This window comes from Condylura cristata, unplaced genomic scaffold (genome assembly GCF_000260355.1).
Source record: "Condylura cristata isolate star-nosed mole 26May11 unplaced genomic scaffold, ConCri1.0 scaffold00023, whole genome shotgun sequence".
Classification (NCBI taxonomy): domain Eukaryota; kingdom Metazoa; phylum Chordata; class Mammalia; order Eulipotyphla; family Talpidae; genus Condylura; species Condylura cristata.
The window spans coordinates 30,241,836-30,264,863 of NW_004567124.1; positions in this window are offsets into that span (position 1 = coordinate 30,241,836).

The following is a 23,028-nucleotide window of genomic DNA, read 5'->3' on the forward strand; positions in this document are numbered from 1 at the left end:
AGTATAATGGAACAGGCGAGAAAATAACAAAAATAACAAACAACCATATACCAGAGACATTTTGCGGGGGTGGAGTGGGGAATGGGATCAAAAACGGGGGGAGGGGGTGGCGAGGGAAGTGTATGGGATTATGGTGATGGCACACGGGTGACTTGGTGATGGGAAACCCGCGGGGATTACAATTGAGATGGAAAAAAAATGTACAAAATGATGCAAAAATAAACTGTTATAAAATAAAAAATCCTTGTGCCCTGCCTTTTTAGCCATCTGATTCCTCTTTGTCCCTGAAACTACTGAACTTGTAACTGTCCCAATAGTTTCACCTTTTCCAGAATGTCATATAGTTGGAACCAGAGTATATGCAACCTTGGTTTTTCCACTTAGTAACATGCATTTAAGACTCCCCCATATCTTTTAATGACTTGATAGCTCAGTTCTTTTCAGCAATGAGTAATATTCTAAACCATTGGGTTGTACCCTAGTTTATTTATACATTCACCTACTGGAGGACATTTTGGTAACTTCCAAGTTTTGACAATTATTAATAAAGCATCTATAAATATCCATATGCAGGGGTTTTTGTATGTGTGTGGTCAAAGTTTTTTACTTATATGGATAAGTACCCTGATTGCTGAGTCCAATGGAAGCAGAAAGATCTGTAGTATGAGGTTATTTCCAAATGATCAAATTCCATAAGAAAAGTGACTGAAAAAGCAGGGCACAGGAAGGAATTATTGGGAAGGCTAGAGCATAGGATGCGAAGAACACAATGTGAGAAATAAAGATTGATGTTTTCAGGTTAAGAAACATTAAACTGTAGGCACAGAGAACAATCAAGAGGTTATACAGCAAGGAACTGATTAGTCTCCATTGTGTGGCTTTTAATTCTCCCAAGCAAATTACACACTATTCTTTTCAGACATTTACCATCTCCTTGAGTATTTTGACCAAGTCACTGATTGAAATGTGACAGGGACAGTCCAGTCAGGAGAAAACCCCCTTCATTTTTATATCAGTTCATTCATCAAGTAACACTGGGAAGGAAATGTAAGGTGAAGCAGTCCAAAGCAAAGTACACCTACTCTGAGCATAAAGGATCATTAGGGTGTAGTATCTGGCCCCCAAGGGTTGATGGAGATGCATAATCAAGGATGACTTTAAGGCCTTTCACCTGGGTGAATGGAAAAAGTAGTCCCAGAAACAGAGATTTGAGAGAAAGGTGAGGGGGGAAATGCTGGCTCTGGTATGAGAGCTACTGAACAGCAAAAGTAAGCAAAAACATAGGATGCAACAGGTTAAAGCACAGCACTACGAAGCAACCAGCAGCCACTGCACCATGAGTTCCTGGCCAGCCAGGGAGCTGACCAACATGGCAAGGCAGACCTCTCCCCTGTGCTCCCCTCAGCAGTGTATTTCAGTACATCTGTCTGTTCTGCTCCCTACTCTGTCTCTGGTAGGTCCACTCATCCCCTGCACCGCTGGCCTATACCCCAATTCTTGTATACATAATAAATCTTAAAAAAGAAAAAGAAAAGAGAAACATGGGATAAAATAGTGTAAAAACCTGTTGTAAATTCAAGACTGAAGTTTGAATGAAAGATTAGTGCTGCAAGCACATATTTGGACATCACGCACTTGGGTGGATACCTGAAACCTTGAGAGCAACCACTGTTTTAGAGGGGAGCAAAGCTGAAACTTGAAAATCATGAACTCAGTCTTGTTTTGCTCACACCTTTTATATCACTGGGCAAGAAGGAAGGTGACACAAATTTGTGTCTTTCTCTTAACAATCTTTAAGAATCCAGGAATATGTGAAGACTGAATATTAGCTTAAGTTGAAGAATATTTCGAACATTCAAGGATTACTATGACTAGGCTGATGATACTGCATTTATTGGGCTGTCAAGGATGACATGTCAGAATCCAAGCTGTATTTTATATGCTGAGTTTAAAATGTTATCCATCTGGAAAATGAATCTCCTCCCTTAAAATGTTTTGCCATCACACATAGTGAAAAACGGTGCTGATAAAAACAAAACCTAGAGATCAAATGATGCCATTTGTATTTAATAGAGTATGTTTTTATTTTTTACACCTTACCCATAGAAACACTAAGATTCAGTTTATCATTTTGTTAGTTTTCCTTAAGGTTTGCTTATTTAACCTTGCTTCTGATGGCAGGTGTGTGTGTGTGTACACATTGTACTGTTTTTCTTCTTCTAGCAATCCCTTATCCCTGAAAGAGTGTGGTTTTAATTTCAATAGTAGCGAAATTAAATAGTGGCAACTACCTGAAATTCATTCTTCACCATTTACATATCTTTAATAGAAACTCTTTCTCAAATCACTCCAAAGGAGTTGGAAAAGATGGTTTGGTTTTATATCTATATATACTATATATATATATAATTCCTTTACAATTAAAATTTGGTACAAAATCATTTTTCAGTTCAGCATTCCTTTACTCCTGGCACCCTCCAGAGGGCTTGCAACTGTGCTGAGACACACTCTCCACTGTGTCTTACCTGAAATGACTGATTTGAAGGTGAAGGGTTCCTTGGAACACAGTTCTCCTTTAGCAGAGGTCAGCTCTCCTCAGAATCTCCTTCAAAATAGCTTGACCAGTGACTAAATTTATGAATGTTTAAAATATTGTCAGTCAGCATTGAGTGCATTTACCCATTTAAAATGAGTTTTTTTTCGACGCACTTTGCTGCCATCCATGGTAATTGGAAAGTCAGTTTGAGATATCTCCTAATGTGCTTTTTAAAATTGACCAAGGCTGCAGAAGCAGCTCCTTAAACCAAATATAATTAATTTCTATCTGTCCAACCTGATCACTATAAGCTGACAGTCTGGTATTCTGTATTTTTAATGTATGTGTATTTTTTTCAATAGAGTGTGTCATCCTTTCATATCTCTTTTCCCACTGCAAATTGGCACTTTCTGTCTTACAGAGTCTCATTACCTTCCAATGATTTTTCTCCTCTTCACAATAAAGGAATTAAGCTGGGGCACCCACAAGAAAACTGACTCACCTATCTACATAGCACGTTTTCTTTCATTCCCGGAATCTTCCTCCATGTGGTCTTTATGCTTTCAAATAGCTCTCAAGTGTCAACAGAGACCTGAAACTTTTCAACCGTTGGCTGCATACCTCATTCACCCTCCGTTCCTCCCAGGCAGCATCCTAAGTAGAATGGAATGTCAAAGCGTGGATTGGCTGGTGGACAGAGCATTCATTCTCCAGGAATGCCCTGTAGATACCAACTGAAACTGCATCATCCATAAAAGTAATCCATAGACCCATTTGCTTTTCATTTTTGGCTTATGATAGCAATAATGACTATAACACAGGGCCCAGGAATTGATGACCAGCTGGGGTTAATGGCCCTTGGCTGCACTGTGGGCTATCAACTCCCCCAGCTGGTCATTAATCCCCAGGAAATGCCCCATACCTTGATCGTTATTACTTAATTAATGCCTCTTTCACTTTCAGCCTAAGTGGTCAGAGCACTGTAACCCTAACAGCAGCTTGCAGTTGGAACTGTGTATTTCCATTCAAACACTGCAATTCCCTATGGCTGCATACATATTTGAAGTTTTTCCCAGAATAGTTGATTATGTTTGCCTCAGGCTTTTTTTTTTCCCCCTTACAAAAGTGGGTGGTGGTTGTGGTGGTTGGGAGGGTTTATTTTTCAAACAAAAATTTGCCACTTGCATATCAGAGCTACAAGGTCAACAGGAAATGTGAATAGACTCATCTTGCCTTTGTTTTTTAGATGGGCTGCCTTTTTTTTTCCCCCTGAGCTCTCCATGAAGAAATAAACAAGAAAGGAAGCACCCCTTCCACAGTTGCTCAGAACAGATTTCACAGACCTTGAAATGATATAATCACAGAATTTATTCAACTGTTATAAAACTCCAAGTGCTTTCATAACTAGTTAAATAACACCTGAAATAAATATTCTCATATTATTAACATGCATTATGTATCATATTTTTAGAGACTGCTGTAAACTGTCATCAAAGAGTATGTTACGGGGCTGACAAAAGAGGGAGATTTTTTTCAGCTAAGTGGTGACTGGCAAATGGGACTAAAGGAAAAAAAAAATCTAAGTTTTGTCTGAACACAAGGAACAGGACAGATGTTGCTTTAGGTTAGCTGGGTTTATATACAAAGAACCACCATTTATGAATCAGATACTAATCCAAAGTAATCTTAACTTCCTCTGTCTCAAGCAAATGTCTACATTTATTCTCAACAGGAGCATAAAAGAAACACAGTCCTTCTTGCCTCTCCATAGTCTCAGAAACTGATGTTATCTAGAGAAATATGTTTCCAAGAGATTAGCAGTGATTCATGACCATCAGAGGCTCAAGTGTGCAGAACAACCTAGAGATCACTTGGGAAGATCCCAACGGGAATGCTTTATTTTAAAGTTTACTTGGAGAATCACACATCTCCAAGATGAATGTTTTACTTAGAAATGTACTTTTGCCAATATAGTCATTGAGTCTTATGACTTTCCAAAGTGCTTTGTGGTCATTTAGCTCTCTAATTCAACTTCATACAGGACCAAGCATAAACTATCTCCAGTAGATAAGAATCTATTCCAAATATAGAGCTATATGATCACTTCCCTAAATCTGTCTTAATGACAAACAGTTGTAAATGATAGGTACTCAACTGTGTGTTCATTTGTTCTCCTTCCATCTTCAGCTCAGATGAAAGTTTCTTACCTACACTTGAAGATTTTTATTCTCTTTATTTTATGTCTCTTCTAGTCCCATATGAAACACAATCCAAAATTCCTTTATCCATTCTTCAAGTATGTTATTTCTCTGGAGTTTGTCACCTTTGTGTCACTTGTTGCTTTCAAAGATATACTTTTGGCTGTGTGTTTGCAGATAGTGTATAGGTCAAGACTTAGGGTCACTAATTCAGGCTATTGACCAAGTATTGTCTCATGGTTCATGATGTCTTCACTGAATCCTGAAATAGTAAAGTCTAGGCTCCTCTCTATTGATAGTCTTTCAAGTACTCAAATGGCGTCAAGGTGGGTACCCTTCCTCATTTTTGCTATTATGCAAGCACCGGGAGAGGATTTACTGTGATGGAACATTATACCATGCAAAGAACATACAGAGGGTCAAGCAACAAAGCTGGAAGCAATTCTCAAGTGAGTGCAGGGGACCCAGTTCAGGTTAACAGCTATCTCTACTAGATAGAAGTTCAGCGGATACAAAGGCAATCAGAGGGGCACATAACTCAACGTGGAGAATTAGGAACCTTCCCCCCAAAGGCTATATACGAACTAAATTGTAAAGAAGGAAAAGGAGATAATGAAACAGACAAAGAAAAGTTCAAATGGAGGGAGACTCACTTATAAAGGCACAAGAATATGAAAACAGGTGTTTCTGGCAAAATATTCAGATGTGAACATTCCTTTTGGTTCTCTAGCCTCTTTTAATTGCTGAATGAATTTCTAAGTTACAGTTTGCTGAACCTTCCCAGCTCTGATTATTTCCCTCCTTCTGAATACCATTTGCTTTCCTTTTGTCTTTTTTTTACATTGTTCCCTTTATTAAAGCTTTCTGGCTACCATTTCTGCCTGTATCAACATACATCACATTTTCACAACTGATTTTCTTGGCAGGCCTAGTTTCTACAGCCACCTCTGTCCCTATCTGGGATCAGCTTGCTACACTCTATGCTCTATCCACACACTCTGTATAAACTCTATTAAACTCTATGCTCTTTATCCACAAACTCTGTATCCCCACCTTGGATATGTTATGTGGTATCAGTGAAACACCATCCAAACTTGCAGTTTATTATGAACTATTGTGTACAGCTAATTTGGAGTCAGATTAGTAAGTGCAGAAACATACAGTTAGCTCTGTGGTTATGTTTAAATCTAAATAACCTTTTTCAAATATGTTCAATCATTTATAATTTTGTGAATTTAACACATTGGCCAGGTATTGAATTCAAAATGAATTATAGTTACTATAAGTAATAACATGAAATCTACTTTAAAAGGCTATATGGGGCCCTCCCTGGTGGCGCAGCGGGTTAAAGCACTGCACTGAGAAGGTAAAGCCACCTCCGCATGAGTTCGATTCCGGCCTGCCCCGGAGGTGACCACATGGTATGGCAGACCTCTCCTGACCCGCCCGCTGCTCCCCTCGCAGTGTACTTTGTCGATCTGCCTGTTCTGCTCCCCACTCTGTCTCTGGTGAAGACTCTCGCCACTCCTGAGCCTCTGGCCTGTACCCCAGACTGTATGCACAAATAAATCTTAAGAAAAATAAAAAAAAGGTATATGGGGCTCTCCTTGGTAGCATAAGGGGTTAAAGCACCATATTATGAAGCTTTCTGAAGCCACTGGAACATAAATTCGATCCCCGCCAGAGAGCTGACCCACATGGTGTGGCAGACCTCTCCTGGCCCACTGGCTACTCCCATCTGCACTGTACTTTGTCAATCTACCTGTTCTGCTCCCCACTCTGTCTCTTGTGAATCCTCTCACTCACCACACCTCTGGCCTGTACCCAGTTCTGTGGGAATGAATGAATAAATCTTAAAAAAAAAAAAAGATTTTATGATTCAGAGTAATATAAATTGATATACTCTTGGTGCTACAGATTTATTCTATATTTTTTTATTATCACTCTATTGTTTCTAGTATTATTTTTTTTATAAATGGAAGCAGCCTCACATTTCTTTAGCCTGATTAAGAGAATAAAGTCTGTAGAGTACTCCTTAACGTTCCATACTTCCTATTTAAAATCATAATCTATTTCCAAAAGATAAATCATTAGTAGAAATATATAAATTCTGGCTCTCCCTGGTGGCATAGCGGGTTAAAGCACAGAACTAAGAAGCTAAAGCCACTTCCACATGAGTTCGATCCCTGCCTGCCCAGGAGGTGACCACATGGCAAGGCAGACCTCTCCTGACCCGCTTGCTGCTCCCCTCAGCAGTGTACTTTGCCGATCTGCCTGTTCTGCTCCCCACTCTGTCTCTGGCGAATCCTCTGATGCTCCGCATTTCTGGCCTGTACCTCAGTTCTGTGTGAATAAATAAATAAATCTTAAAAAAAAAAGAAATACATAAATTCTTGTAGTTGGTAGGTAGATAAACAAAAATCTAAGTACAGTCATAAACAAAGGATCTTTTTCTTTCCATTGAGGTAACATTAATTTACAACACTTTCTAGGTTTTAGGCCTATACTTTCTCCCCTTAGCAACTGTTTTTTCATAAAACACACCCTCTCTCAAATGTCCAGTTAGCAACCACCCCAACCAGTCCGTCCCTTCTTCCATCTGCTCCCATTCTTTTTCCTCTGGTCATCACCATTTTATTGTCAAGGGATTTGTGTTTGCCTTTTTGTGTGTGCGTGATAGATTTTTTTCCCTTCATATCCTATATGAAATCATAAAGCATTTGTCTTTTTCCTGATGAATTTCACTTAGTATCTTTTTAAAGTTATATCCATAAACAGTAGCTGACAGAGACCATACTACTAAAATTCTATACCAATTTCAGCAAAATTCAAATGAGCTCTCTCTGTTTTCCCTACCATCTTTAGTATAATAAGTGGCAGTTCTTTAATTGGGAGGGAACTATAACTTAATATGTATACCAGCCCACTATAAAATTTGATCAGTGCTGTTCCAGTAGGGATAGATAGAGAATAATGTTGTCTCCTCCTTAAATGTTATTTCAGGTCAGTGTCAGATTCACAAATAGAGCTAAAAAGTCTCTCAACTTGAAGCCTTTGCTCTCCACATTTTGTGGTAATTGCAACAAATTTAGAATTTATATCATGGTAAAGAGTTGCAAATAGATGACATTTGAATGAATGTATTACATAGCTCTAAAATCTAAAGTGGATTACATGTATGGAGGGAGAGTGATTGAAAAGGGCAACATCATTTTAATATCTAAACAATGTGATAATTACGAGGGCCCACAGTGACTGGCATATAAATGATTTTAGCTACATTATAAGATACCAAATAAGTATTTTTATTGCAACCATACAATCAGATGGTATTAGGTCATACATCTAATATGACTTATTTAGATCTTCATCTAATATAAGAATGTATTCTATCTAATGTTTCAGCATTTCTCATAGATAAGACTATGTCATTAGGAACTACATATTGATTTTAATTAGAACAGGCATGCCACCATTAATATGAGTTGTGATGCCACTAAGGCGGTTGTTATGGGGGGGGGTTAGTTAATTAATTATAAATTAATTAATTGAAAATTAATCAAATCAACCCAGGAAAATGAATGCAGAATCTCAAGATGGGGGCTAAGCTCTCAAAACAGATTGAAAATCCAACACAATCTAAATTGTTAATAAGCCTAAAGAAAATGAAGCAACTCATTAAAAGAGGGAATCTGTTGTTTTTGAGAAAGCAAGGTAATAACACTAAAAGCAATCAATCCAAATGTTTCCTTAAAAGTAATATATGAAACTCTAGGAAAGACTAAGATTTTGTCACTCTATATTTTAGGCTGAGAAAAATGATTTGTAGTATGGGGTACTTAATAACACTCATCACAAATTTAATCACTTCATTTTCTGTTCATGGTTAAAAAGGAAATTCACTCAGATGCTTGAAAGGAAATGAATACACTAAATTAAAGGAAAAGTCTATTATGGAGAGAGAGTTGTGCTCTCCTTTTTTATGAGTTTCCCTCCGGTTACTGGATTCCAGTGTTTATGAAACTCAATGCTTCAGCACTAAGCAGTATAGTTGGTTGGCTAATGAGTGAAGGTTATGTTTGGAGAAAAAACATTAAATTTAAACAAACTTTACAAATTCAACTATGAAAAGTATACATGTAAGTTGACAAAAGCTGATAATAATATATTAAAATGAAAATATTTGTGTTATGGGGTGCTGCTTTTATTAAAAATGGGTTTAATGTTTCTGTGCCTGTACAAAGAAACAAGGAAAATAATCAGGAGATTTCATAATTACTAATGAAAGATCATATGTCAATGACAACCTATTAGTTAGGATTGAGATAAAATATCCCCAAGTGAAAATTAAAATCAGATGTGTATGAGACTCTGATTTCTAAAAGAAATCACTTCTAGTGTAGTCTTCACTTTTAGACAGTGACTTTCCAGAGGGAACCCATTGAAAATGGACACCAGGAAGAGAAATCCTGTCTGTACTGGCCATAACTGCCTGCCAACATACTATTTGTGACCTCTGTTAAGACATGAGCAGAAACCATCTGTAAGAAGCAGTAATAAAACTACACTTTATTAGATCTTTGTTAGATAATCAATGAATGGAGTGGCAAAATGTCAAGTGCTAGAAAAGGGTGTGCCTCCACGTGCTCTTGACAGGCTTAAGGACCTCTTGGTCACATGATCACACACCATTTACAGCAGAGAGCCTCTGGCTTATTCTTGAAGGCAGAATATGCCACAGAACTGCCCACAATAGTAATTTTTCATAATCACACACAAAAACAGCCATAATTTGTCCTAGAATAGCTGACGATAAATCTGCAGTAGCTACAAAAAAGGCGAATTGCATTGAAATTCTTTACATGCAAATTAGTTTGTTAATTTAACACCTACTTATTGTGTATAAACTATGATTTGTGTGCTATACTAGCAGATTGCGATATATGACTCCATAGAACAATTCTTTCTCCCTTTAAGGAGTTTATATTCCAGCAAGTTGACACAGAAAACAAAAACAAAAACAAAAGTAATATATTGGATCAGATATAAGTTGGTAAGAAGATGAAAAAATGGATTAGGGTAGGAGGGACTAAGAAAGATGCTGCAGATTTAAATAGGATGATGAGGGTAGGGTTCATTGAAAAAAGCACATTTGGAATGTTCTTATTCTGGACAGAAGTCACAATCACAGAAAAATTCTAGAATGAGTGTTTTCCTGGAATATTCGAAAATGGCAGGTCGGTGAGAGTAATATAGTGATAACATTGAAAGGAAAGTTAGGACATGCAGACTACTGTCCAGACTTGGACTTTTCCCTGAGTAAAACAAAGAACCATTATATAATTTTTGAGCAGAAAATTGATGTATGAATCACCATGGTGACTCTACTGACATAAGGGTAAAGGGCAGAAAGAGAGAGACCAGCTAAGAGGTGATGGTGATAATCTGAAAAAGAATTGATGAAGACTTACAGCCAGTAGTAGAAAAGGAGACAATAAAACCTGACTCAATACTTCAATTCTGGATATAATTAGATGGTAGCAACAAGTTTGTAAGAAAATATAAATTAATACCCTGATAAATAATACATACATGCTTCTAATTATTTTAGTCCTTTTCACAAAGGATTGGAATATAAAGGCAGAATATATTACTTAAAATGCTGATAGTAATAAAAATTAAAATCAAGAATGTATTTTTGCAAAATATAGGTATGCTTTTATACCAATATAACCTTCTGTTACATAGTTCAGATTTAATTCACAAGTTCCTAGAACCCTACACTGAGGAAAATAACAGTTTAACAATACTTATTGTCACTGAAAAAGAAGATTCTCACTTAAAAAACAGGCTTGCTTAATTAACATGGCATACTAAGGGATATTTGGTAGACTAATACTTTTTGTAGAAAATTCAGCTATGAATTTTATATAAGTATTTATTATAATGATTTTCAATAAAGAAATTCTGAATGGAAAAACAAATTGAACAATGCTATTTCTGTGGCAAGCTGAACTAACACAATCCATATATGTAATAATCAGACTACCTGATAATCCAAAAATGTTCTCTACTTTTCTGGGTGCATTTTATCACCTCAATATGTTTCTTTATTGTTTGTAAACTTCTTTATTTATAATATATATTTACATATATGTTATTATATGTACCAAATTTAGAATTTTTAGATGAATCAATAGATTTTGAATCATCTACATTAGTGATACCTTCTCAAATTTTCAGTGGGTGCTGAATGGTAGATCAAAAATTAGGGAAATAAACTCTGCTTAGCTAGATGAGGACAGGAATATTCTTATAAACAAAAGTTTGACATTCTATTAGAAATATCATGACTTTCCCAGAATTTTTATATGAATTTCCAAGTAGGCATGCTCACCCCCATATGATACTAAATCTCAAGATGGTTTATAGGATATACCAGTTTTCTCAGGGAGAACTGTGTGTGGATTGACTATCACAAAAACAAATGGACTTTTGATGTCCCAGTGGTTATACACTGTTGAGAATGTATCTAGCTAAGAATTGAACACTAGAATTTTCTAAGCTCACAGCCTCCTGGGCCTGGTTCAGGTGTGAAAGAAAATATCCAAGCATCTAACTACTTTAGATTTTTATTATAAATTCTACCATCCCAACTTACAACTATGTTTCTTTTTAGTTTTGTCTATTATGTTTACTTGTATGTTACTGTTGCTGGTTCACCCCCCTTTTTAAAAGTTACTGGCCAATCCTAATTTTCCTTTAAAGATGCACTTGATGTTATTGGGGAAGTGTCAGAAATAATGAAGAAAAATCCTAACGTACTGTCCAACTGAAGTCCATCTTTGAAATGAAAAACACTCATAATGAAAATGAGTCGACAGCTTACTTGATGATATTTACAGCTGGATATGACGTCAATCGGAAGGATAGTACTGATCAATTTTAATGGCAAGCAGCTAAGCACGCTTATTGATCAGCAGCCTGCTACTCTACAAATGGCAGAGACCATTAATATGCTAGGACCAGGGACATAGGAGAAACATAAAACAACAAGTGACTCTGAGCCTTTAAAGAAGATAATTTAAGAGTGCTGATTTGATGATCACAAGGGAAAGTGTGAATTCATGACTTAACCTCCATTCACTACCTCTCAACTACAAATTGATCGCCACCATAGGAGTCATATTTCATTAGTGAGAAATTTGATATATTTCATAATTTCCTCTTTAAGCCCTTTGCTTTAAGGGATGCCACTTGCCATGCTGCTAATCCTAAAGTAGATGATTTTCCCTGGAAGAAAAGAAATATTTCTAGGGAAAGGGAGTGACTATGTAGGTGAAACATGACTCAAAACGCATATAAGAAGATCAGGTACACCCCTCGTCTGCTTCCATATTTCCTTTCTACCCTATAAAGACAGTAACATTAGTCCCTCCATGGACATAAAAATGGCTATGCTCATGTCTATTGCTAAAAGACATTAATTTGGGGGAACCAGTAAAAGCCATCAGTAGTACCCACAGAGTAGTCAATATTACCAATATATATCACTTGAATGTAGCCACTGTTGCTGAAGCTAAACTTGTCCTCAGCTAGAGGAGATATGAATACCCTGCTGATCACCAAATAAACTTTCCATTCAGACATCTCACACTGTCTTTTAGTATACCTAATGGAGTCTTAGCAAATGGATGTTAGGTGGGCTGTCTGTAATAATGAACTTCCTAACCTCTAGAGATGCAGTACATCTGCTCAGATCAAAATGTGTTGTTTATGAAGCTCCCACACTCTGGAGACATATGCACAGCACCAATGTGAAAATAACAAGTTTCAAGCTCTTCAAATGGTTCCTAGTCAGCCAGTAAGGAAGCATTAACCCTCACGATGTGGAATGAATCCTGCAAATTTGCAAAAGGTTCATTTCCTAAGCAGCAGTATCTACTGTACACAGACTCTTACCTGGTCATTGTTGGAATGGAAAATCAGCAGTAAGTTTCAACCTGAAGAGCTGTATGCCTTTCTGCATAAATCTAAATGTCTCACTAGAGTGGGAGTAGAAAAGAACCATGTCAGGAGTTCACAGTGATGCATCACCTTTTATAAGCAAGACTTTCCCCCTCCTTTCTTAAAACTGATAAATTGAAATTCATTTTCTTGCATTGTCCGACAAAAGATAAAAATAAAACCACCTCTCATTTCAGCAAAATGCATATTCTAGATGAGTAGGGATAGGGATGGAGTAAGCTATAAAATTGACACGTAACTTATTTCCAACATCCCTGGCTGTAAAGTAAGTCAATGTTAGGATTTACTAATATTTATTTGTTTAAGAATACTCCGAAATTAAATCACTTATCAAAAAATAGTTCATTGAACAGTTAAATGAGCTAAATCAAACATAGCATCAGAATAGGAAATGCCTATTTTCTATGTGAAAGATCTTAAAATCAATAAAGATGTTGAAATGATTAAAGCTGTTAAAGATAATATTAGTTTCATGTTAAGCATTTTAAGTTTAGAACATTTTTGGAAAATATTGATGTCAGAAATGGAGAATTCCTAACAGAGTGAGTGCAGTTAATGCTCTTTGAGCCCCTTTCAACGTGTCAGCATGAGCACTGTAGGTGTTGAATAGTGAAAACAACCCTTTACCTGTTGAAAGCCACCTCACCTGGAAAACCACACACATCTGCATGCACACACGCACACACATTTCCTCAACACAGGAGGTGGAGTGAGTAGCCACAGTCAGTGACTGACTCATGTGGAGGGACAAAGGTCAGCTTCCCACCTCCTTTTGAGAGATCAAATATAAGGTATAATTCATGCTCCAAAATTCCCTGTGGGGTCAGCCAGAGAACCACATCCTTGCTTGGATCCTTTCCCCACATAGCTTACTTCCTCTTTTCCTCTCTCCTAAGAGCATTCATTCAATGAAAAGCAACATGCACCCAAAGTCCAGCTGAGTCTCTGCTTCTAGAAAACCTGTGCAAGCTATCAAGTAAATGGATTCCCAAAAAAGAACAAAAATGAAACAAAGCAAATGCTTCTGAGGACCGTCCTTAATAAAGAAAATGATAGCAAAGGTTTTATTTTGTTTTATTTTTAAGGGGAAATTTTAATGTAATAAAATAAAACCAGGGTAAGTGATTAAATAAGTTCATATATCAGAATTCAAATTTCCAGCTTTAGAATTCTTAAACTTGATGGAGATGCTTGTCTTGATACCTGATTTCTTGTTGTCGTCTAAAACCAGTGTTCCAGTGGTACTTTATTCAGGGTTATTCTGAACTCAAACCCACACAGATCACACATTTTGCCTCTCTAAATCAGGCTCTTTCTCTAAGAGTGTTTTCTAAGAGTGTTTGTGTATTATAGCTATCACTATCACTAGGACAAGGAAGGCTTTGAGCAGCACCTTAAATAGTTAAGAATTCTCCATTGATTTGTTAAGTCTATATTTTGTCTATTATGAATTAATAGGAGATCTAAGATAGAAAGTAGAAGTGAGATGTCTATGCAGTGATTGTACAGTCAGGGTAAAGCATAGGAAGTCATGAATTCCTTTATACTTTCTAGGGCAAGAGACAGGATCCCTGCCTAATCATTGTCACTGACTCCAAAGAGGGCCAAAGATGAGGAAGGATGCCAACACTAAATTACTCATGACTCCTCTTGACCCCAAAAAGAGAATATTTATTTCCTTTCAATTCACATATGCTGCCCAGAATTGAGCTTCCTGGAATTTCTATTAAGAATCCAGATTACATAGCAATAATTTTCAGATGCCACAGTCTCTGATAATAGTGAGCTCTAAAAGAAGGGCAGCAGAAAGGAGTCACATCACAGCTAGTGCAGAAGTGCTGAAATTTGAGGACAATTTAAATGGATATGAATCATGTATACAATTGGCGACAGGTAGAAATTACATTTCGGAAATTCAGAGTGCAAGAAATACACATTCGCTCATTTTTCTATAAACCGTTCTCTTTGAAGCCATATCCCTTGATTGTGCTGAGCAAGTAGAAATCACTTGGCAAGCTCCTCTTCTTCTTCATGGCTGGTTGGTGTCCCAGGAAATTTACCTGGGTCGTGATACTGTGAGAGACATCTTGAAGAGGGAGCCAACCAGGGAAGGGGCAATGGCTGGCAGGCACATGGTACAGGGTCACAGTCCCCGTCCATAAAGCTCCCCAGGTCAAAAGCTCTTCCTACAGGACCTTGCCTGGCAACTGAAGCATATTTCAGACATCCCCTTTTGGGGTCAGATCAAATGTCCAGACAGTCAGGCCCCCTTTTCTCAGATGCTTGCTGACCTCTCTACCCCCGGTACTAATCTGTGTCTCTCCTCCTCACAGTTCAGGGAAATCCTTTCTATTCTCAAGGTTAATATCTTCCTTTCTCAAGATTTCCTTAAAAGCACTCCTTTCTTATAGTTTCAGATGGGTTTCAAGATTACTGGAGGCCTCAAATTTTGTCTCCCACTGAGTGGTAGATTTGTACAGGGGGATAAACATAGGTTTCACTGGGCTCAATGTTTATTTTCTAAGAGTCACATTATCTCCATTTAGAAAATTTATTGTAAGTCAACTGTTCATCAATGATGCCCAGTTAGTTTTACGATTTTTAAATGTAAAACAAAAAAACAACTGGTGGCCAAAGTTGAAATTCATGGAAGTGTGTTCACAATTCCCTGTACTCACTCCTAAGGTGACCAATCCTCTGTTTTCAGAGAGCCCAGCAACAGAAGCCTTTTGTATAGTCACCCATATTATTGCTGTAGGAACCAAGATTAGGAACCAAGGAATACACATGCAGCAAGTTCTCGAGATACAGATTCAGCCTTCAGACCACACCCAATGCTCGTCACTTTCAGATCAGTTTAAATAGTTAACCTGTGTCAGAAATACCAACAACTCTCCACTCTGAGAAAAAGAAAATCACTTTACTACGTAGGAAACATAATTCTTCCACAGAAGAAAGGAGTTAACATCTTTCTTCTTTTTTTGAACTCTCAACTAGCAAAGCTTTGGAGAAATCCTAAGAGATGGAAGGGAACCAAGTCGAAAGTCAGTCCCTTTTCTTTTTGATTTATTTCAATCTCCTTTCACAGAGACAGCCATCGAGACAAGTATTTTTTATGTCAACTCACTGAGGACTAACTGCAGTCATCGGAAAGACGCAATAATTGATTTCAATAATTAATTCCTGCTTGCTGAAGTAATGTTGCTTATGCACTTCTCCTCGGGCCCCAGTTAAAAGGAACTCAGAGGCAGGAGTGCATAAACAGTTACATTACTTTGGGGAGCACAAGTCCCCTAACATGCCATAGATTTGGGAAGAGCTTTTAGGCCCGAGGCTATTTGAAGTTAATTCCTATAAAGTCCCCTGTTACTTCACAATGTCCATGATTTTCTAACCAATTCCGAGGAGTAGAAAGTCAAGTAGAGAGCTGGGCATCCTGGCAGCAATTGACCTCAGCTCAATCAGAATATTCATCTTCACACTATATCAAAAATTTTCTCAGAAACAAAAGAGGGAGGGAAGGAATTCTGGAAGGTAAGACATCAAGGAAGAGAACTAGAAGTAGAAAAATAGTAAGAAGTGAAAGTCAAAAGGAAAACAAAGTGATGGAAAATGCTCTTTAAGAAGCCCAATAACCCCGAGGTTCCTTTTCATGTAAATGATTTCTAAAACCCAAACCATAGTCAAAAGTTTAAAAATGGAGTCTCTTTATGGCCTTTTCAATACAGTTAAATAGGCTGTGCTATCTTGGATGTCTAATAAAAACAGAAACTAAACTGACTCCATATGACAATATTTTATTGCTTCCTCTCTGATATTTCCATATATCTTTAACAATGCTATTGTGTATGCCTTGACATAACCATGTAAAAGAAAAGCTCAACTAAGATACAATATTTTAGAATATTTGCCCTGAATAGAAAAGCTTTTAAGTAGGCTAGAATTGCAAATTTCCCCCTGAAAGATAACTTTAACACCCTCCTCTGCCCCTGGATTATATACAGACTCCCCTTGACCCAAATGTGTCACAACACAGACTTTTCACTAATTGAGGAATTTACAACCCCAAACTGATTGTGATGTCAGTGCTTTATTGTTAATGAAGGCCTGGAAAGGACTGGAGAGAATAAATGGAAAGCAGGCTCTTGTTAGGCCGGGACCACGCTTAGCCATACCCAGGTATACAAACCGACCTCTTGTTACTACCTGGTCCCAGGACGATAAGGCTCCTGATGTAAAGAACAGATTAAAAGTAAAACTAGACCAGATGTTTTTCCTATTAGATGGATTAAGTCAGACCAAACCTAAAATTAGGAAAACACGCAGGGCTGATTTACTACTGAGCTGTGCTGTGAGCGGTGACCGGTGGCTATAGAGCTGGCTCTAACGTTTATTAATGGGGCTGTGGGAGTAGGGAGGCTCACCCCTGACTGCTCTAAAAATGCCGAACGAGGACTCCAGTGTGGTGATGAAAGCTGCTGTCTGAAGGTGGAACCTCAGTAAAAACAACACTCAAATCTATGTCAAACACAGCTGATGGTACAAAGGAGAGAGGGAAAGATGAAGTTTTACTATCGTCCTTAACACAAATATTTTAGGAATAAAAGTACTTTAGGAAAAAAAGATTAGCCTAGCTCAAAGAATTTTTTTCTTAAAGTAAATTCTTATTATAACTAGGGAAGTCAACTTTTGAGAGTGTCACGTAGACCCAAAGTAGACAGTTCAATGCCAAAGTGTTTCTTTGCCTGCTGAGCTCTGAGAGTGTCTAATAGAATATTGCTACCTTAAGAGTTTGCCAGATTAATCTCACAGGACTGAAGGAGGTTTAACAAAATAAAACGTCAGGATACTCAGAAACTGCTAGTCCTTTGACTATAATGCCGCAGCTGAGTGCAGCTCTTTGCCAAGAACTCGACTCGAGAGTTATTTGATGCATAGCCTGCTATCTTGAAATCTTATTTAAAACTTTGCATGTTTGAAGAAAAACTTATAATATACTTTCTCAGGCAGAGGATTGAGTGCGACATCAAATAATTCCTGGCCCAATCTTTCACAAAAATTTCTTCCTAATTCTAAGTAGTACATATTGTTGGTTCTTTTCATTCACTTTATGGAGGGTTATTATTGTTGTTGTTTGTTTTTATTATGCTTTTGTTTTACATCCTCACAGTCAATTTTAATGGATCCGAAAGGCTAGCGATACAAATCAAGACCTGGTAGATCTGTCACTGAATGTCTTTTATTTTAGATAAGTCACATAAACTTCTATGAATCTGTTTTCTTAGGGGAAAAAATGAGGTAAAATGTGCATCTCAGCAAGGTTATAAAGGTTAAGTAAGATAATGCCCATCAGATTAGAAAATAAGTGAATTCACACCAATTACATGCCTGCTTGCCTGCCACCTAATAGGTTTGCATTATCCCAGTTTCCATGAGGAAAAGTTTGCTAATGTACACAAAGGTGGCAATACAATAAGCCTTAACTGTCCTCCCAAGACCATTCCCTCAGTCATGGGGATTCCTGGGAAGATTATCTTCATTTTCAGAAAATAGTCTGATAGATTTTCTAAATCTAATTTTTTTTTAAACCCCTCAAAAACAGCATAGGGTTAAATAAGTGTCACCTTCGACTGGCCAGAGCTAAGTGTGGCAGCCTCTGTAGATATGTGGCTTAATCCAGAGCTAGAGTCAGTTGTCTTCAAGCCAGCTAGGAAGTTCTCACTGCATATCATTACAAGAGAAGGAAGCAGAGAAAATCTCAATAATAGACTGGTAACTACACAGAATGTGCAAGTGACTAGAAGCTGGACCCAAAAGCAGAAAAAGTAGAGGAGGATGCAGTTATGGATTCCAGGAAATCAAGAAATCAAACCAGAAAAAAAAAAATGAATGGAACTCTGAAAAGAAGAAAAGTATCTCTTTTCCTCTTCCACCTTCTTTTCTCCCCGCTTCTATCTTCCCCCACTTTCCTTTCCCCTATAAGTGAAATGATGCAGCAAATAGTGCACTGAAACTTTTAAACAGGCATTTGGGAAATCTGCTGTTTGTATTCATAAGCTGTTAGCCAGCAGATGGAAAAATATTACTTTTGTAGGAACAAATGGTCACCACCTAATTTATGGCACATATTGTCTTAAAAATATCGCTCCTCTATTTCTTGTGGCTGAGGGGACACGTCAGAAATTACTGTATGGCAAGAGTATTTATTGTACCTAACAAGTTAGTTTGGACCTCATCTATGCTGTACCAATGGTCAGACACACCATTTTGAAGTGTCTGACCTCATAAATTATTTTCATTTGTAGAACACCAGAAATGTGACCTACATTAACATGATAAATCATGCTTCAAAATAGACATGGTTCAAGTGTGGCAGTAACATAGTGAAATGGCTATAATATAATAATATGCTGAGGATGATGTCATTTAATAAAACTTGAATTCATCTTTCTACCTGGGTTCTCAACAATACGATTCCAGTTCTTTAAAAGGAATCGGTCACTAGACAGCCCAAGTTAGAGGAGACTAAAAGCATCAGTAGTTTGTCCTCTTGCTTGTACTTAACATCTTAACATTTTATTTTCTAATATTTAAGTCATGCAACCATTTCCATGTACAAGCTAAGTGCAAATTTGTGTCTACTGTCACAGCACAATTCAGCTTTCCACTCTGTTATATACAAATGTACGTTTTAAGCATGAGATGGGGGTTATGGGCTTCGGGAGAGACAGGCCATGCATTCACAAAGCCTCTCCATGAGATTATCACCCAAACATTAGTCTCTATGGACAAGAGTTCTCCCAGCCCTAACTGAAAAGCTTTTTGATGTAGTTACAACTGGATGTTCCTAAAGTAGTCACTCTAAAAATCGTATGACTAAAAGAATTTTCAGACCAAAAAATAATGACCATAGCCACATCATTAGTGAAAAATGTTACTTAGTTTGTGACTTTGTATCACCCCAACTCTGAAAACATAAAAATCTCTAATTTATTGAGATGGCAGCTCATGGTCTAGATTTTTAAAAAACTATCATGAATCAGCAATTATGGGGTTGTGTTCTGATGATACATACTTCCCTTTAACATTTATTACAGCCCTATGTTTAACATCACTTTACTTTCTTAAATTGAGGTAACTTTGGCTAAACTATATTCCAGTTTATTCTAATATTCAAATTAACACCAAATTGTTTTAATTAATTAAATGCTCCTCTTCCAGTGGGCCAATAGGAAGTAAAATTTTCAGTTTTACATTTTACTACAGGATTGTTATCTCAGTAAGTTCATCAGTTCAGGCTCCATGACAAAACTAACATAAATGGGCTAGCTTCAAAAGCAAACATTAATTTTTATAGATCTAGAAGTGAGAAGCCCAAGATCAAAATCAAAACAGAGCCATTGTTTGCTGAGGCCTTGCTCTCTTATTTATAGAGCATTTTTTCTCTCTGTATGGTTGCATGGAAGCAAACTCTTTCAATTGTCCACATAGGCACTGTTCTCATCATGCGGACTCACAGGATGCTCTGAGATCAGCACTCTCAGGACTACCTTAGATTACCCCTCCTGGGAGCGAAGCAGGGGACTGCTCTAATGTCATCTTCCTCTCGTATCTCCTAAATTTAACTTAAAAATGAATTATTTTGGGCCCTCCCTGGTGGCACAGCAGGTTAAAGCACAGCACTGAGAATCTAAAGTCACTTCCGCATGAGTTCGATTCCCGCCTGCCCCGGAGGTGACCACATGGTGTGGCAGACCTCTCCTGACCCGCCCACTGCTCCCCTCAGCATTATACATCGTCGATCTGCCCTGCCTGTTCTGCTCCCCACTCTGTCTCTGGTGAAGCCTCTCACCGCCCCTGAGCCTCTGGCCTGTACCCCAGTTCTGTATGCACAAATAAATAAATCTTAAAAAAAAAGAATCAGAGAATATCTTTTTTTAAAAGATTTATTTATTCATATGGAGAATATCTTTAAAAAAATATTTTAATACATAAGACATCTTTGATATCCATTTTCATAAAAATTCCACATTATATATTAAGTTTTACACACAAAGTATGTTCCTTATAAACTGTTGCTACAGTAATCACAAAGCAGAAGTGTCATAAAAGCTGCTCAAATATACCCACTGCTCTAGACAAGACTATACTCAAACCAAAAAGATGGTTATTCATACTGTTCTTCAAAACCTCAGAGGAAACATATAGTCATTAGATGATCATGGTAACTATGCAATATCTGTGAGTAATATATACAACTGCCTTTTTATGGCTACAGCATTAAAACTATTTCCATTCATTCCATTTTAAATGCTATTCAAACATAAGTGTGAATTCACTTTGAAACAGATACATAATCTATGTAAAGGAGACTAGAATGTCAAAGAATGATTATCATTCTACATGAAAATCTTGTTATATTATTTTGGCAGTATTAAACTACTAAACTAATAAAAATGTTCAGGTGTAATTCTTTTTATGTAATAAAATACTTCTGATAATGTCTGCTGTGTTGAATCCAATCAAAAATTTTCTATTTAAAGGAGTCATATAATAAATACCTTATATAGCAAATAACCATTTTCATGAATTAAGTATATATTCACCTAAATGGACACTCAGTCTGAGTAGCCTCCCACAGAGATTTTTTTAAATATGGATTTATTTATTTGTTCATACAGAACTGGGGTACAGGCCAGAGATGTGGAGGGTGAGAGGATTCACCAGGGACAGAGGGGGGAGCAGAACAGGCAGATCCACGAAGTACACTGCTGAGGGGAGCAGCAGGTGGGTCAGGAGAGGTCTGTTGCGCCATGTGGATCACCTCTGGGGCAGGCGGGGATCGAACTCATGTGGAAGTGGCTTTAGCTTCTTAGTGCTGTGCTTTAACCCACTGTGCCACCAGGGAGTGCTCCCACTGAGGTTTTTTAAATCTATTTTTATCTAGTAAGTTAATGGCTTTAACTTGTGCTGTTGTTGTTGTTGAGGTAATGTGGCTTATATCACTAAATGATCCAAAGGTGCAGGTTCACACCTCTGGAGATGTATGTAACCATATCACACCCACTACAAAGGCACCCGTTTTATATAAACCTTTGATCTTTTTAAGATATATTTTGTTGGCATAAAAGAGGTAAAGTTATTTATCTCATTGTCTCAATACCTCTCAATGAATGGGACATCTTTCCACACAGATATACCACATCTATTATACATCTGCCACATTTTGACCCATTTCCATACTGGTTCAATTCTACTGAAACCTACGTGCATACCCATTTCAAAGTCTAACAGTTTTCATAATTATAGCATTATAATATATATTGGCACTCAGTGGAGTATCTAAGAAATCTTATGGTCTTTCCCTTTATGAATTCTCCCGTTTATTTATGCATATTATTCTTCTAAAAATAGCTTTTAAATTATTTTATCTAGATGCCTTCTAACTATATTCCATTAAATGCTATTACTTTTGAAATAACTGATACCTGTAACATATTTCTATGTAGTACTGAAAACTACAAGTCATTTGTAACTTTTCCAATTATAGCATTTTATTATATTTTTAATGGAATATGGAATACTCAGAAAAGATTATTTAAACCTAAGTTTGAAGTTGCTCTTATAGAAAACAAACTGTAAATTTACAATTTACAATAAGTAGATACAATAAGTAAAAATATTATAGTCATTACATTTCTTATTTGTAACATTTGAAGCTACAAAATCATGAACTATCAGTTTGGGATTACTAATGGAAAGAAATTACTCATACATAAAGGAAAATAACTTCAGAAATCCAGGAAATCAAAGTGTCATCACTCAGCTACTTCATAAGAATAACTAACACACATACATATATACATACATATTTTAACCAAAGGAAATTCAAATCCCCATGATATATATCACTAATAAAAATAATTTTTTGGTTGTTATTTTTTCCAGTTTTTTTTTTAAGATTTATTTATTTATTCATATAGAACTGGGTACAGGCCAGGGATGTGGAGGGTGAGAGGATTCACCAGAGACAGAGTGGGGAGCAGAACAGGCAGATCAATGAAGTACACTGGGAGGGGAGCAGCGGGAAGGTCAGGAGAGGTCTGCCTCGCTATGTGGATCTCCTCCCAGCAGGTGGGAATCGAACTCATGTGGAAATGGCTTAAGCTTTCCAGTGCTGTGCTTTAACCCGCTGCGCCACCTGGGAGGGCCTATTTTTTCCAGTTTTTGAATGATGAAGAACTATCTTCTCAAAGTAGCTAACAA